Raw genomic sequence first — 16448 nt, forward strand, 5'->3', positions numbered from 1 at the left:
GGTTGCTGCGAGCTTCTCCCACCGCTGAGAATCTTGTCAACTTTAAAAAAATAAAATCCCAAGGTAGGAGAACCCGCCGACAGGCCAGAAGAGAGAGCTGGCACAGGCTTTTATCGAGTATTAACTCGTTTAGGGATGAGGCCAAAGCCTGGAAAAGAGTTAATAGGATTAGAGGGCGGCAAACACATTCACTCCCCCTGGTGAACACACAGGGCGATACACTGCAAGACCAGGCAGACTCACTTGGGGAATATTTTGAGAGCGTGTCAAGTCCAACAAATTATACACAGTCCTTCCTCAAATACAAAGAAACAGAAGAACGTAAGCCATTAAGAAGAAAAGGTCGAGAGAATGAGCCTTACAACCGTCCTTTTTGTATTGCTGAATTAAGAGCTGCCATGAGCGTATGCAACAGCTCCGCACGAGGATCTGATAGAATCATGTATGAAATGCTCAAAAACTTACATAATGACACGCAGGTTACACTACTCACACTTTTCAACACCATTTGGGATGCAGGGTACCTTCCAACCGCATGGAAGGAAGCCATTGTGGTCCCTGTTTTGAAACAAGGCAAGGACCCTTCCTCAGTGGCAAGTTACCGCCCGATAGCCCTCACAAGTTGCATCTGTAAGGTGTTTGAAAAAATGATTAATCGGCGACTCATCCATTTCCTTGAACTGAGCAAAATCCTTGATCCCTATCAGTGCGGCTTCCGAGAAGGGCGCTCCACAACTGACCATCTTGTACGTGTAGAATCAAATATCCGGGACGCATTTGTACACAAACAATTCTTCTTATCCATATTCCTCGATATGGAGAAGGCGTACGATACGACGTGGCGTTACGGAATCCTAAGAGACTTGTTAGAAATGGGTATCCATGGAAATATGCTTAACCTAATAGAAAGCTATCTGTCCAGTCGTACCTTCCGGGTAAAAGTAGGAAATGTACTTTCGCGTCCTTTTACGCAAGAAACTGGTGTACCGCAAGGAGGCGTGCTCAGCTGCACACTCTTCATCGTGAAGATGAACACGCTTCGCGCTTCATTACCACCGGCAATCTTTTATCCTGTCTACGTGGACGACATACAAATAGCTTTCAAATCCTGTAACCTCGCAGTGTGCGAGAGACAGGTACAGCACGGCCTGAACAAAGTCTCAATGTGGGCAGACAAGAATGGATTTAAGATCAATCCTAACAAAAGCTCTTGTGTTCTTTTTACAAGAAAGAGAGGCCTGGTTCCGGATCCTTCCTTAGAACTGTGTGGACAACGAATACCTATCAGCAAACAGCACAAATTCTTAGGTATCATACTTGACTACAGACTCACTTTCATTCCACACATTAAATATCTGAAAGAAAAATGTCTAAAAACAATGAACCTAATGAAACTCCTATCCCAGACTACATGGGGTAGTGATAGGAAGTGCTTAATGAACCCATACAAGAGCCTAATTCGGTCTCGATTGGATTATGGTGCTGTAGTATATAACTCTGCCGCCCCGAGAGCACTAAAGATCCTAGATCCTGTCCACCATCTAGGAATCCGATTGGCCACTGGCGCTTTCAGAACGAGTCCCATACAAAGTCTATATGTAGAATCAAATGAATGGTCTCTCCACCTACAGAGATCATACATTAGCTATACATATTTCCTTAAAGTACGCTCTAATCCTGAACATCCATGTTTTGATACCGTTACTGATATGACGTGCGCTACACTTTTCAGCAATCGTCCCTCCATAAGACAGCCTTTCTCGCTGCGTGTGAAGGAGCTTAGCGATGAAATGCATGTCCCACTCATCGAGCATCGCTTAATGCACCTAACCAAGCTCTTACCTCCTTGGGAGTGGCAGATGATACACTGCGACATATCTTTCATGCAGGTTACAAAACACGCTCCAGAGATTGAAATCCAGATGCATTTCCAGGAACTGCAATACAAACACTCCTGCACGGAGTTTTACACAGACGCATCGAAGTCACGCGAGGGGGTGTCATATGCAGCCGTCCGTCCATCCTTCTCGGAATCCGATTTACTGCATCCGGAAACTAGTATCTTCACGGCTGAGGCCTACGCAATATTGTCGACCGTGAAGCATATAAGGAAATCAAAACTCAAAAAGTCAGTTATATATACGGACTCCCTTAGTGTTGTGAAGTCTTTGATGTCGTTCTGTAAGCACAAAAATCCTATAATAATTGAACTCTATTCCGTCTTATGCAAAGCATATGTATCTAACCAGGATGTGGTTATATGCTGGGTGCCTGGCCATAGGGGCATCCAGGGTAACGTTCTAGCGGACCAGATGGCCACATCAATTGCATCACACACTGTTAATTCTACTGCTGCAGTCCCTGTCACAGACCTGAAACCCTTCTTAAGAACGAAACTGCGAAACTACTGGCAACGATTGTGGGACCTGGAAACAAGTAATAAGTTGCATTTAATAAAGCCACAATTAGGTTTCTGGCCTCCTGTAACAAAATCACGCCGGACAGATGTCCTATTCTGTCGCCTCAGAATAGGACACACATTTGGCACACATAACTTTTTACTCACTGAAAATGATCCTCCAACCTGCGGTAGATGCGGGGAGAGGCTGACCGTCCTCCACGTCCTCCTGGAGTGTCGGGCAGCCGAATCTGAAAGAAGGAAAGATTTTTCCCTAGCATACCGGCAGCACATCCCCCTACATCCCGTAATGCTACTCGGCCCAGAACCTTTATTTGACACCAACACAGTACTAAATTTCCTGAAAGATGTCGTCCTGCATGTTTTTAGCCCCACATGTTCGTAGCGGGTCCTCTCTTCAGAGGATGCCGCTGCGATATCTCTTTAGTATAGCACATGCCTCTAGGCGCTTGTCTTTCAAGGGCTCTGGCGAGGCAGCAGTGCTCCAAGTAATTTTAACATCCTACATATTTTTGATTTTGCATCATTCTTCTACGATGGATTTTAATGTTCATAGTAATCGTCATTAGTCATCGCCATAATTTTATAGCACGTAGATTTTACGCACTTTACAGCGACAATTTTTAGGCCACTTTACAGCCAAGTCACATCTCCATAATACATCGTCAACATCACCACTTGTCATGGCGCTCTTTGGCCAGGCCTGGCCCTTGCGCCATTAAACACTACATATCATCATCATCATCCCCCACGGGAGCCTTGTTTACAATGAAAGAAGCGGCAGAGCTGGCGCCCCTTTTTATGTGCGTCTCAAAACATGATTAAGGCACCTGGCATACAGGGGCGGCAGATTGCCTTCGTTGCGATTAAGAGTGTGCGCCGTGGTTTGTATGATTAGGGACTCAAGATAAAGACGCGAAGAATGATTTTGTTCCTTGGCAATCACACGAGATTTCTCACAGTTAATCTTATGTGATGTGGCTGCGCAGTGTTCGGCCAAAGCATTCGATGCAACGTGTCGTTTCTGGACGTCATTCATGTGTTGCTTAAGTCTTGTTTTGAAGTTGCCGGTTTCACCGACGTAGACATACCGACAGTCCGCACACGGAATGACATACACCGCGCCTCGGAACTTGTCCTTTTCCAAAGGGTCTTTCACATGCACGAGCTTGTGTCTAAGTTTCCGGGAGGGCACGTGCGCAGCCTGCACGTCATATGACCGTAGGACGCGTGCAAGAGTCTCGCTTATGCCGGGGACGTACGCAATCGAAGCCCGTCTTTTGGGGGGTCCAGGCTGGGTGGGTACTGTGCGAGCCAGCTGGCGCCCTACTGAGTCAATGACGTACTCAGGGTATCCACAACCCATTAATTCCCTCCGCACAAGTGCATTGTCCGCCATGTGGTCTTCCGCTGTTGTGCACACGTTTTTTGCCCGACGAAGAAGAGAGCCGACAACAGACCTCTTTTGCGAAGCAGGGTGCACCGATCTGTAGTTTAGGTAGCGGCCCGTGTGAGTGTGCTTCCTAAACACCTTGAATAACAGGTTTGGCCCTTCTTGCTGCACAAGGGTGTTGTTGCATCTGGGTCGCAAGTCCCAAGGGTAGCGTTGGCCTGGCGGCCTGGGGCACAACTGAAAGCATCCGAAGGTCCTTGCAAAGCATGAGTCGACTGCTAACAGAACAACTTGTTTATTCTAGCATCCCAAAAGAGCTGCCGGTCAGGTCGACCGAAGTGGAGAGACGGGAGAGCACGTTACTCGACAGAAGAAATCGGAGCCTCTCTTGGCCTCCGGGGGCAGCTGTTCTTATACTCTCGGAGTTGAGGGCAAGAAGGAACGCCTCGTCAGAGGCGCACGTGACGGCGCCACGGACACGCTGAGAGACACGTTGAGACGAGTGTAATGACGCATACACCGGGCCGGCGCCGGTTAGACCTCCTTGCTTCACACTTGGGGAGCTCCTCTCCCCGGCTGCCGCGCTTTGACAAGCGTGGGCACCAACATGCAAACACACACACACGCACACAGGAAGACATGTGGCATTGAAACATGCCTGGACGCGCTTGGCAGGAGGCGTTGCGGCCGCGCTGAACGGGCCAAAATGTCCGCGCGTTGAACGAAGCTCCGGCGTCCGTTGCATCCGCGCCGGCAATACCGCGCGTCGTAGGCGAAACGTAACAGACCGCCCAGCCGGGGGAAGGAGATCCCGATGGTCAGGGGACTGCATCCGCTGTCCGGAGGGATGTCGCTCGATGATGCTCATAACCGAAGTCGGTCGTCCTTCGGCGTTTCTTGAGCTCAGCGCACAGAGAAGGCCTCGTTCTCACGTCCAGGATCACACAGGACACTGCAAAGTGACTTCGGGAGAGTTGCCATTTTTGTTCTTCTTCCCAGCGAGCGTTAGAACTACGCCGAAACTCAACCGCTCAGTCAGCAAGCACGACGCAACCCTAACTAAGCCCTGCCAGGCTCTTTCCCCTTTTATACTACTACCTAGTTCCTTACAGTAGTCTAGCAGCACTCAGAACGCGTCCGCAAATTGGCAAATTGCACTAGAAAGCACATCATGACTTTGAAACACTAAACAAAAGCAATATGTTAAAAATCCTGCCTCAGGAAGAGAAACATCAGTAACAAACAACTTTGAGGCTGATTCCTACATTAGGGGCTTCGACTTAAGCCATCGGCGTTACCGTTGACACTCGCCTTTTTGTAACGCACCAGAAAGGAATATTGTTGCAAAGCGAGGCTCCAGCGCAGGAGGCAGCCATTTGTGAAAGAGATGGTCTGCAGCCATTGGAGAGGGCAGTGATCCGTCTCGAAGCATGCGAAGCGGAGATCGCAGTGAGCGACCGTACACCAGCTCAGCTGACGAAAACCCCGTAGCCGCATGCGGCGCGGTCCTTAATGCAAACATCACCTCAGGCAGACACAGCTCCCAGTCAGTTTGTTGTTCAAACCACAATGCTCTCAACACGCGCTTCATGACGGAGTGGAGCTTCTCAACGGAATTCGACTGTGGGTGGTACACTGAGCTGTGTAACAGCTTTACCCCACGCCTTTCGAGAAAAGTTGTCGTCAAAGCGCTAGTAAACACTGTGCCCTGATCTGATTGGATTTCCGCAGGAAAACCAACTCGCGCAAATATGGACAGTAGTGCATTGACTATCTATCTCAACTGAGCTGAGTTCTTTAAGCGGCACTGCTTCAGGGAACTTTGTCGCTGGGCAGATCACAGTCAAAATGTGTCTGTACCCCGTGGCTGTGACCGGCAGAGGTCCCACTGTATCAATAACGAGCCGTCTAATAGGCTCCGTAATTATAGGTACCAATTTGAACGGCGCCCTAGATTTGTCCCGTGGTTTTTCCACCCGCTGACAGGTGTCACATGTCCTCGCAAAGTGGTCTGCGTCCCGAAAACACCCTGGCCAATAGTACTCTTGCAAGAGACGGTCCTTAGTTTTCTTAACTCCTAGGTGTCCGGACCACGAACGCCCGTGCGACAAGCGCAACAGATCCTGACGGTAGCACTGAGGCACGATCAGCTGATCGAACTCCACTCCCCTGCGGTCTACATACTTCCGGTACAGGACCCCACCTCTTTCCACAAAACGAGCATTTTTCTTGGCGATACCTTCCTTGACAATGCAGCGTATGTTTTCTAGGCTGCAATCCTTTTTTTGCTCGGCTATCAAAGCCGACCGGCTGACTTTTAGCAACCTATTAAGTCCATCTGACGTAGGCGCGATGAGCAAATCTGCAGATAGCTCTTCTAACTTTCCCGTGTCGGGCATTTCCTCTCCAGTATCTGGTGCCTTCAACGCTACAGGCTCAATTTTATTCAGTTCGGACGTGCTCTCAATATCAGCTTGCTGCGCCTCTGATCCTTTCTCATTGTTCGACAACGTCGGCCCCGCAACTACCGCCTTTGCAGCGAGCTCCCGAACCTTCGATCTGGTTAAGGCCTGAACGCTAGCCTCACCAAACAAAAGCCCCTTCTCGCGCAGGAGGTGATCGGACCTGTTCAAAAATAGGTACGGGTACTGGGGGGGGGGCAGCATAGATGACACTGCGGCCTCCGTCTCAAGTGCTCCGAAAGGTCCTTCAATAAGCACTTTTGCTACGGACAGACACACGCTATGAGCTTCTACGGCTTGCTTGATCCATGCGCACTCGCCCGTGAACATATCGGGTTCTACGTAAGAGGGGTGAACTACATCCATCGTAGCTGCGGAATCGCGAAGCACTCGGCACTCTTTCCCGTTCACGAGGAGGTCTCGCATGTAAGGCTCGAGAAGCTTGATGTTCTCGTCAGTGCTGCATAATGACAAAAACACGACTTTTGTTTTTGTTTCCGGACACTGCGCCGAACAGTGAGCCGGCTTCAGGCACGTATAACACACGCGCACTTGCCTCGTCTCGAGCCGCTTTCTGCGTTGGGCTTCGGCTGCCGCCGTCTCCTTACGTTCGGTCGGACTTTCACTCGCATCCGCACTACGTGTGTCCCCCCTTGCTCTCATGGGCGTGAACTTTGGCCTCTCAAACTTGGAGCCAAATTCACCCTTTTGACCGTCCTCAGCTCCGCGAGCCCGACGCGTCACAAACTCCTCGGCTAGCTCGGCGGCTTTAGCCACCGTACCAACATCTGGCCTATCCAAGACCCAGTACCGCACGTTCTCAGGTAACCGACTATAAAACTGTTCCAGCCCGAAACACTGCAGAACTTTCTCGTGGTCACCAAACGCTTTCTCTTCTTTGAGCCACTCCTGCATGTTTGACATAAGCCTGTAGGCAAACTCTGTATATGACTCACTTTTGCCTTTCTCATTTTCCCGAAACTTCCGACGGAACGCCTCCGCTGACAGCCTGTACTTTTATAGCAGACTCGATTTCACTTTGTCGAAATCCTCTGCCTCCTCTCTCTTCAAGCGAGCGACTACGTCGGCCGCCTCACCGGGTAACAAAGTGAGCAAGCGCTGTGGTCACGTTTCCCGAGAGAACCCCTGCTTCTCGCACGTTCGCTCAAAGTTAACCAGGAACAAACCAATGTCCTCTCCAAGCTTAAACAGCCGCATCAGGTCAGTCATTTTGAACAATACTCGTTCTCCTGCACCGTGTGCCTGACTTCCATTACGAGCGCGTTCCATCTCTATCTCGAGACGCTTCATTTCTAAAGCGTGTTGACGGTCGCGCTCTTTTTCTTTCTCTTGTTGCTCTCGCTCTTTTTCTTTCTCTTGTTGCTCTCGTTCTTTGTGTTCTTGTAGTTCGCGCTCCTGTATATCCTTTTGTTCTTTAAGTTCGCGCTCCTGTTTCTCTTTTTGCTCTTTAAGTTCGCGCTCCTGTCTTTTTGCCCTCTCCGCAATGGTCTCAAGGCATTCCGACAGCTCGTCATCCTCAGCTTCTAACTCAGGAATAGCCCTTAGCAGTTCTGGTTTTCTGAGTTTGTCTGAGACATCCAAACCCAACTCTCTTGCAAGCTCCAGCAATTTCGGTTTGCGCAAAGACTTCAAATCCATGGCTGCTCTGAATGCTGCTTTCTCTACTGCCTACTATTGTCTTGCCGCAAACTAACCCGGCAGCAACGACAACCACAATTACCAGCTCTGTTTCTGACACTTACAAAAGCCTGGCAAAGCTCAGAAGAAGAAAGTCCCGCACTCACCAAACCTCGCAGCCAAGAATTCTGCGCAGTCGTTCCGCTGCAGGCAACCAGTCATCACACAGGGCTCGTTGCACTGCTCCCGGATGGTCGTTTTGCTGCTCAGCATACAGTCAACCGCATATCTTCGCTGCTGGCCTCCGTTGTCGCGATCTTACCGCTGGCAGACAGTTGTTGCATCTGGGTCGCAAGCCCCAAGGGCAGCGTTGGCCTGGCGGCCTGGGGCACAACTGGAAGCATCCGAAGGTCCTGGCAAAGCATGAGTCGACTGCTAACAGAACAACTTGTATATTCTAGCATCGCAAAAGAGCGGCCGGTCAGGTTGACCGAAGTGGAGAGACGGGAGAGCACGTTACTCGACAGAAGAAATAGGAGCCTCTCTTGGCCTCCGGGGGCAGCTGTTCTTATACTCTCGGAGTTGAGGGCAAGAAGGAACGCCTCGTCAGAGGCGCACGTGACGGCACCACGGACACGCTGAGCGACACGTTGAGACGAGTGTAGTGACGCATCCGCCGGGCCGGCGCCGCTCAGACCTCCTCGCTTCACACTTGGGGAGCTCCTCCTCCCCGGCTGCCATGCTCTGACAAGCGTGGGCACCAACATGCACACACACACACACGCACACAGGAAGACACGTGGTATTGAAACATGCCTGGACGCGCTTGGCAGGAGGCGTTGCGGCCGCGCTGAACTGGCCAAAATGTCCGCACTTTGAACGAAGCTCCGCCGTCCGTTGCATCCGCGCCGGCTATACCGCGCGTCGTAGGCGAAACGTAACAGTGTCCAGGAACGGCAGTTTCCCTTCAGATTCCACTTCAATGGTGAATTTGATTGCTGCTTGTATATTGTTTAGGTGAGCCGTGAAAGGGTCAAGGTTTTTCCTTTGCAATATACTGAAACAGTTGTCGACATATCTGAGGAAGACTTTAGGTGCCGGTGTAAACGAGGACAACGCTTGAGCTTCGGTAGCCTCCATTGTTAGGTTAGCTACTGTGACGGAAATCGACGCACCCATTGCTGCTCCGTGTACTTGCCGATAAAATTTCTTCTATATTTAAACATTCTATATTTATATTCTATAATTAATTCGATAAATTAAACACAATGATCAGACGATGCACAAAGGCAGCCTTGGGCCTTCCGGACCACGCAGCCACCATGCATGCAAGGCTAGACGTCTTAGGCATGCATAACACGATCGAGGAGCTCTAAGACGCTCACCACACAGCCCAAGTCCAACCCAACCCAAGCCCAACCCCGGCTGGCCGCACAGTCCTCCGGAAGCTCAGTCTCGAGGTTATCCCCGAGGTTACAGAGTAGATGACGATTCCGCGAAAGGTCAGGGGGCATATTAATACCCCACCGCTACCCCGCAACATGGACCCCGAATTCCATCAGGGCCGTCGGCAGGCCCGTAGTGAAGCCATTTGGCGACGCTACGGCTCGCAAGATGGAGTGGTCTACACAGACGCAGCCAGACACCCTCGCGGCGACCTCATGACCGCGGTGGTAGCGGATCACAACGGAGGATTGATAGAACATACAACAATCACGGCTGGCCGAGTGGTGGAAGCGGAGGAAACCGCGATTACCATGGCCATGCGAATACCGTCATCAGTGACAGCAAGCAGGCCATCGGCAATTTCGACCGTGGTAGAATTTCCAAACAGGCGTACCATGTCGTCACACGACGCCCCCTAAGCTGCTTGAAAACCCTCGTGTGGACCCCCGTTCACACGGCTGTGCCCGGCAACGCGTCGGCTCACAGTTTGGCTCGAGATCTCGCGCGCCGAGCCTCGTCCGCGGATGCGGACGGCGTGAATGAGGAGGAGAGACATGAGGAACCCTGCGAGACTCATTATCAAATAGCCCGTCGGTATCGCTTGAGGCGTCATGCGCTCCCACCTCCCGCCAATCAACTCGCCAAAATGAAAGCGGTCGCGTTTCGGCGCATTCAGACAAACACATACCCACACCCAAAATACATTAACAAAATCACAGGTGGCAAGGAAAGAAACCAATGTAGGCTGTGTTCAGAAACAGGAACACTCACACACATAATGTGGGAATGCGCCTCGCTCCCGTTCGCTCATCCCCCCGTCAGCAGCGAGACTGACTGGATAGCCTGGCTCAGTTCCGGGGACGTTGACCGACAGCTTGAACTGGTGGACTTGGCGGAAAAGGCCAAGCAGGCCCAGGGCCTTACTTGAGCCCAAACCCTCAGCCACGTCCCGCCATTACACTTCCCCCTTTCAATAAAGTTTATCACCCCCACCACCATACGAAGTAAGCCTAAGCAATGTAAAAACGTTTCTCGAGCTCGACTCTAAGATGGAGCTCAACATTGCGCCTCACCTTAAGTTTCCTTCTCTTGACCCCAGCCATTACGAAAAAATGAAAGTTGGTTTTCGTTATCGCTGTTTAACCATGACACAACAGCTGCATTACGCCTTCTAGTTCAAAGGTAGGCCGTGCGTGAGGGCGCCCAGACTACAACTTGGTTTTATTAAAGCGTTTTTAAATGGTTTAGAATTCTGGCATCCGGAATTGCAAAGTTGGCTATCAGAAAATTTGATGAAGCAAAGTACGCATGCAAGGCAAAATACGAACTCTCTCAAGCGTGCGTTCGCTGAACAAGGTCGGCTGCATCGTGTTTGGCGACGAGAGAGCGGCACAGCGTTCTTTATCTCATCGGCGGCGCTCGGCTAGCAGCATGCATTTTCGCCGTCAACCGACAGGAGCCGACATTGTTCAGCGAACGCACGCTTGAGAGCAGCAAGATAGCTACTCGCAAGCGCTCCATTATGTTGCTTTTTTTCATATTTCGCGGGCTCTTTTTTCCAACCCGCAAAAAAAGTACTACGTGACACATATCGTAAAGGAAACAACTCGATCGGTGGTTTCTGATGGCGGTCTACAAATCTGCGTATCATACTTGGAGTCCTCAGCCAATAATTAGAAAGTATAATAATCAAACTTAGTCATTTATGGGGAAAAACATGTCTGAGTTAGTATAGGCTAATGCGAATAGAATGCGTTCGGTTCAATTCTCTTCCGATGCGCCTATAATTTTTAAATTGTTGGCTCAAGTTATGTGGGACACGTTGTATAGAGTGTATTTGTTTTATCTCAGGCACCTGCAGTCGGGTTGAACTGAAGTGTGCGCTGCCAAATGCCTCACGGTGCCCCTTCGACAAATGATGTCGACCAACCCGGTTAATTTGCGCTTAATCCCTTTGCCGCTATCAACTACCTGCGATGTCGCATTAGCAGGTGCAACGTGATTAAGCGCGACGTCATGAAATGCCGACAAAGGAACCCATTGGCCTCCTTTGAGGGGCTTCAGTTGCAGTTTTTATTTCTACATCACTGTTAGTGTAGAAGCACCGTAGGAAAAGTGGTGTGCATGACGCAAGTACGTCTGAGTGAGGTCACGACTTCCATGAAACGCTCATGTGCATGGATGAACAAGAAAAATTTGGCTGAGGTTTAGCTTAGCTAGCCTTGCATATGTAAAGCGAAATTTTGGTTTAGCCCTGACGAGTCTTGGTTTCACTTGGCTAACCTTTGATTTAGCTGTAAGTATTATACTTAGGTATACAATCACCCTTAACCCAGATATGACGGCCGTGCCTAGGTCGGTGGCTAGGTTACGCATGGGTAGACCCGCATCGTTCGACGGTGCGACTCCTGTTGTGCCACAGGTTAAAGTGCAAGTGCTTGACATGCGAAAAGACGACCGTCGAAGCACAACGGGCCAGTGCGCGAACGCGGTCGCTACACTGATCTCGACGGTGCGACGCCTGTTGCATTGAGGACTTTCTCCAGTGAAGCAACTCGCTGGGCGACAACCGCGGGCTCGTCAGACGCCGCTAGGTGACGACGGCTCAAGGCTTCGCCATCACGCGCAACGTTCAGAGAAGACGGCGCGGCCTCGCTCTCATCCACAGCTAAGCTCACACTTACTAGGCGAGCTCGGCGCTTGTCTTAAGGCAGGGACACATGGGCGGAGAGCGCTGTGAAGTTCGCAACGTCGCGCCGGTGCCTGACCGTTCGCAACAGCAGACCATCGGCCGCCGCATGGGTCTAGCGGAGTACATATTACTGGCATGCCGCAGCCGAAGCTTCGCACCGGCGAGCGGCAGCAGCCCATGAGAGCGGCGAGAGCGCAACGTCACGGTGACGTTGACATCTAGTAACATTGATAATAGGCGATGCTTCACCGACCCGGTGCCGCCGGCGCGCCGCTGCGGCGATGGCTCCCACATGCGTTTCCCGCTTTATGGCACGTTCACACTGTGGAATGCGGCGTCTACAGCGAATGGAATAATCTTGCCGCCGAAAATCGCGTCGTTCACACCGCTTGTCACCGCACTGCCGAAACGAGATACAGTGCCATCTGTGCCATAAGTGCTAACCTCGAAACAAGCGCGGAATATCCCGGATGTTCGCGCGGCTCGAAATTGCGCAGTTATCTCCGCTCGCGTCAAGTTAGTGTGTTAATTTTGCGCGTTTTCACCACTGCTTGGAAAGGCAAAAGTGAATCCTGCACAAGAAGAGGCAGTACTGCTAGGCCTGTTGGCAAGTATCTTTCTGGCGATGCATGACGCGCAGGAGCAGTCGCCGAAGAGGCGGCGGCAGCCGAGTTGGTGGGTTCGTCCAGCTCTGGAATAGCGGGAGCAGCTTGGTCACGGCACGAAACTGCAACCGATCCTGCGAGAGCGCGACGTGGAGTACTACAGAGAGTAAGTTGAGATTATTGTTATTCGTGACAACATTCAATCACGAGCAGTTGAATTCTTCGATGTCGTGTAGTGCTGTGAGCAATGTCTTTTTGTATTCCTAGGTACCTAAGGATGCCTCCAAGTACTTTCGACACGCTCGCGCACCTGGTCGGACCCCAAATTCGGAAGAAAGATACGAATTTCCGAAAAGCAATCAGTCCCGATCACCGGCTTGCACAAAATGTCAGGTAAGATGTCGAAACCACATGTACATGCTACTGTTGAGGACGTTTTGGTACTCTGTGAAATGAGAAACAGAAAGCATGCATTCTAGATTTTTCGAGCGTTTTCAGTGAACCTGGCTCAGTGTCTGTTTGGAATTGCGTTAATTAAATGAGATTCAGGGTGTGCAGTGAACGGCTTTTTAGGTATGTGAATATTTTGAGCAGATATTGTTAAAAGCACGCTTGCCATAAGCAGCGTTTCTTCAGCGTAGGCGCTATGTTTGCTGTTTCACGGCGTCTGAGAATAAATGATTACCTCGCCAGGTTAGTTCTGATTGTAACGTTGAAAAGTGGTCCTGAATATCGCAATAAATTACATTCGTAAGTCCAACCGCATCTCATTTACTTTATGTGGATTTGAAGAACATGCTACCGTTGTCGTAACTATAGAACAAGCTAGACAATGCGCAATAGGGTGTCCTTGTAAAGATTTGAGTGGCTTCCCTTAAAAATGCAGATTTTCCTATTTAGTTAACCTTGCACCAACCTGGAATTGTGCACTCTCTGAATTTGTTTACGTATACTTTTTCTTCAGATTGTTGGACGCAGGGGCACGCTGCGGTCATCTTGTTTCAGTTTCCTAACGGACACTTTACACCCGTGTCGTCGGTGTGCCAGGTGCTGTGGGAAGTCCTTGGACCGCTATACGTTGCCTGTCCATCAAGTGCAGATTAGTGGCTACGGGTAAACCCCACGTTATTGCATGGTCTTCAATGCATGTACTTTAATTGTAATAGAACGTACATAACTGATATGTCATCTCACGAATGGCTGCTTTCATTGATGTTGCTCTTGCTCGCAGGACAGGGTTATGTATTAATTCTCAATTCGTGTACCCTCATCCTTCACATTGCAAGTGATTTCGAGGAGCGGTGGAAGATGCCCCACTGTGTGGGAGCAATTGATGGAAAACATGGGGCTATCGAATGTCCCTCCAAATGAGGAAGTGAGAGCCACAACTACAAACATTTTTTTTCAGTAAATCATTGCTTCCCATCAGCGACGCCTGTTAGAGGTACTTGCGCATGATTGATGCATTACTGGTAGTGACATTATTCTTGGTGAGCACCACCTGGTACTATTGTGCTCAGTGTGACTTACAATTCAACAGCATACTGAGGGTTGCTTTTGAGTAAAAGGCGTGTGCTTAGGTTTAGGTGTACACTAAAGAGCTCAAAGCTAACCCGCAGTCGCTGACCACGGCGGCCTTGTAATGACATTCAAGTGTTTGCACATAAAACCCCAGCTATTATGTATGAGTATAAGGTAGTAAGTTTTCGTACATGTGTAAATGCAATTATTGCAAAATTTGTGCATCGCTAAATATAAAAAGAAAATGACGGCTTACTTTAAACGGCCCCTCACCAGTTCTGGCTATATTGAGCTGACAAGCGCAGAGCATAAATTGCGTGATAACGATCGTGTCTGCAAAGTGTTACATCGCTACGTGCCGGGGAAAGATCTGAAATTTCAAACCGAACGACGTATTTCCTTCTCCTCGCGGCCGCCGCGCTCCAAGGCGGAGTATGACGTGCTCGCGTCCCTGCGCATATATATGTACTTGAGTGCGCAGTGTGACGTCGTTCCTGGTGACACGCGACTTGGATAATTATTGAAGGCACCATCTGTTATTTGTGTCATCTGTTGCTTGACTTGACGAATTGTACTTTAGAGAAATAATGAAGCACACAAAGGTTAAGTCTGCTTGTTCTTGCTTTACTTCGCAGCGAAGCAAGAGAGATGTACTTCCACATCGTCTGCTTGTTCCCACGGTCGTGCGGTCACGTGCGCAGGTACCGAAACTATGCCATTGTCTACCGTGTTCCAGCGCCCGTGATCATGCTCTGCGATCCGCTTGTTCTGCCTCAGTATTCGTGTAGCACTTATTTATACCGCTAGTCATATGTCCTTGTGCATAGCGATTGAAATCGTGCGCTGCGCGAAACCATAACCGCTCGCACGCAACGCCGCCGGCGGAAGTGCGCATTGCCGAAAAAAAAAGAAAGCGAGAAGAAAAAAAAAGTGAAGTCGGGGCCCGTGACGTATGGGTCACGCGATCCTCGAGGTCTGGCATGGGAGAATGCAGGCAAGGAATTTCGCTTGCGAAGGCTGTTATCTCGCTATGCAGTGGAGCCCGCCTTCCGAAATCATGGGTTCGCTGAACTGAAATATTTCTATTTCAGCTAATAATGAGCCGATTTGAAAACCTTTTGCGGCAGAACGCTCCTTAGAGGACACGTAACAACTTCCAGCGTATAAACAAAATTGGTTATGGGGCCTGGTGAGGGGCCCTTTAATGTAGCCTGCGAAGTTGTATCCTTGGTTTGTGTTACATAGCTTGTTTCCTTTAGCCACTACTTTGTAGCCAACCTAACAGGTACAAAAATTAGCGTTTGCAGAAAAGTATTTCCGTTATCTTCTTAAGATTTCTGTACGTAGAAATAGGCCACCACTGGAGTGACTCAGATGGTGGTGTGTTCAGCCGAAGTAGGCTACAAGAGGCCATACTTTCAAACAATCAAGGATTCCCCCCTGATGCACCACTGAGCAACATTGGCTATATGCCTATCTACCTGGTAAAAGAAGAAGCGTTTCCGCTGAAGACATACATGACGCGGCTGTATCGCAGGAAAAGCAAGTTCAACCTTTTGATCTCTTTGCAGGGTGGGCAGCATTTTTTATGATACGTATTGCAAATTGTTTATTGACATAATTTACCCAAGAATGAACTTCTCACAACGCATTGTGGTTGCATTGCATGCCGAACACCTGAATGAATATGTCCATTAACAGTGCTTCATGAATGTGGGTGCTTCAATGAAGGAATTGAGCTCCAGATGATCACATAGTCCTTGAAGATGCAATTTCCTCAGTATATTTGTCTTGCTGCAACGGCGTTACCCCTTAATGGATATGGTTTACACTGGACGTGTGCATATTGGGCTATAAATCTACAACATGCAAAGGTGTGAGTTAGAATTATTGTAATTTCTTTCCAAAAGAGGAGCCTGAAGCACTTCGGTCACATATTTCTACACTTTTGTTTCGAAGCCATTTCTTTGGTCTTTCCTCCTTTCCTGAGGAGGCATTTTCTTGACATATTACCAATACAGAAGTACAAACGGAAGTAACGATGCACATACTATTCTTGCATCTTATCTTCTTGCTTGGACATTGTCACAGCTGTTACAGAAAAATTTGTCTTTGCAGCTCAATATGTGCATAACTTATCATGCAGGTATTGATCCATTTATGCCTGCTAGCACAGAGGAGCAGCCATTATAAGGTGACTCTGCAAGAAGCTACTTTGCCAAGACCCACAAAAAAGTATCTTTAAAGGGACCCTAAAGGCAAATACTAAATC

This window comes from Dermacentor variabilis, chromosome 3 (genome assembly GCF_050947875.1).
Source record: "Dermacentor variabilis isolate Ectoservices chromosome 3, ASM5094787v1, whole genome shotgun sequence".
NCBI classification, from domain to species: Eukaryota; Metazoa; Arthropoda; class Arachnida; order Ixodida; family Ixodidae; genus Dermacentor; species Dermacentor variabilis.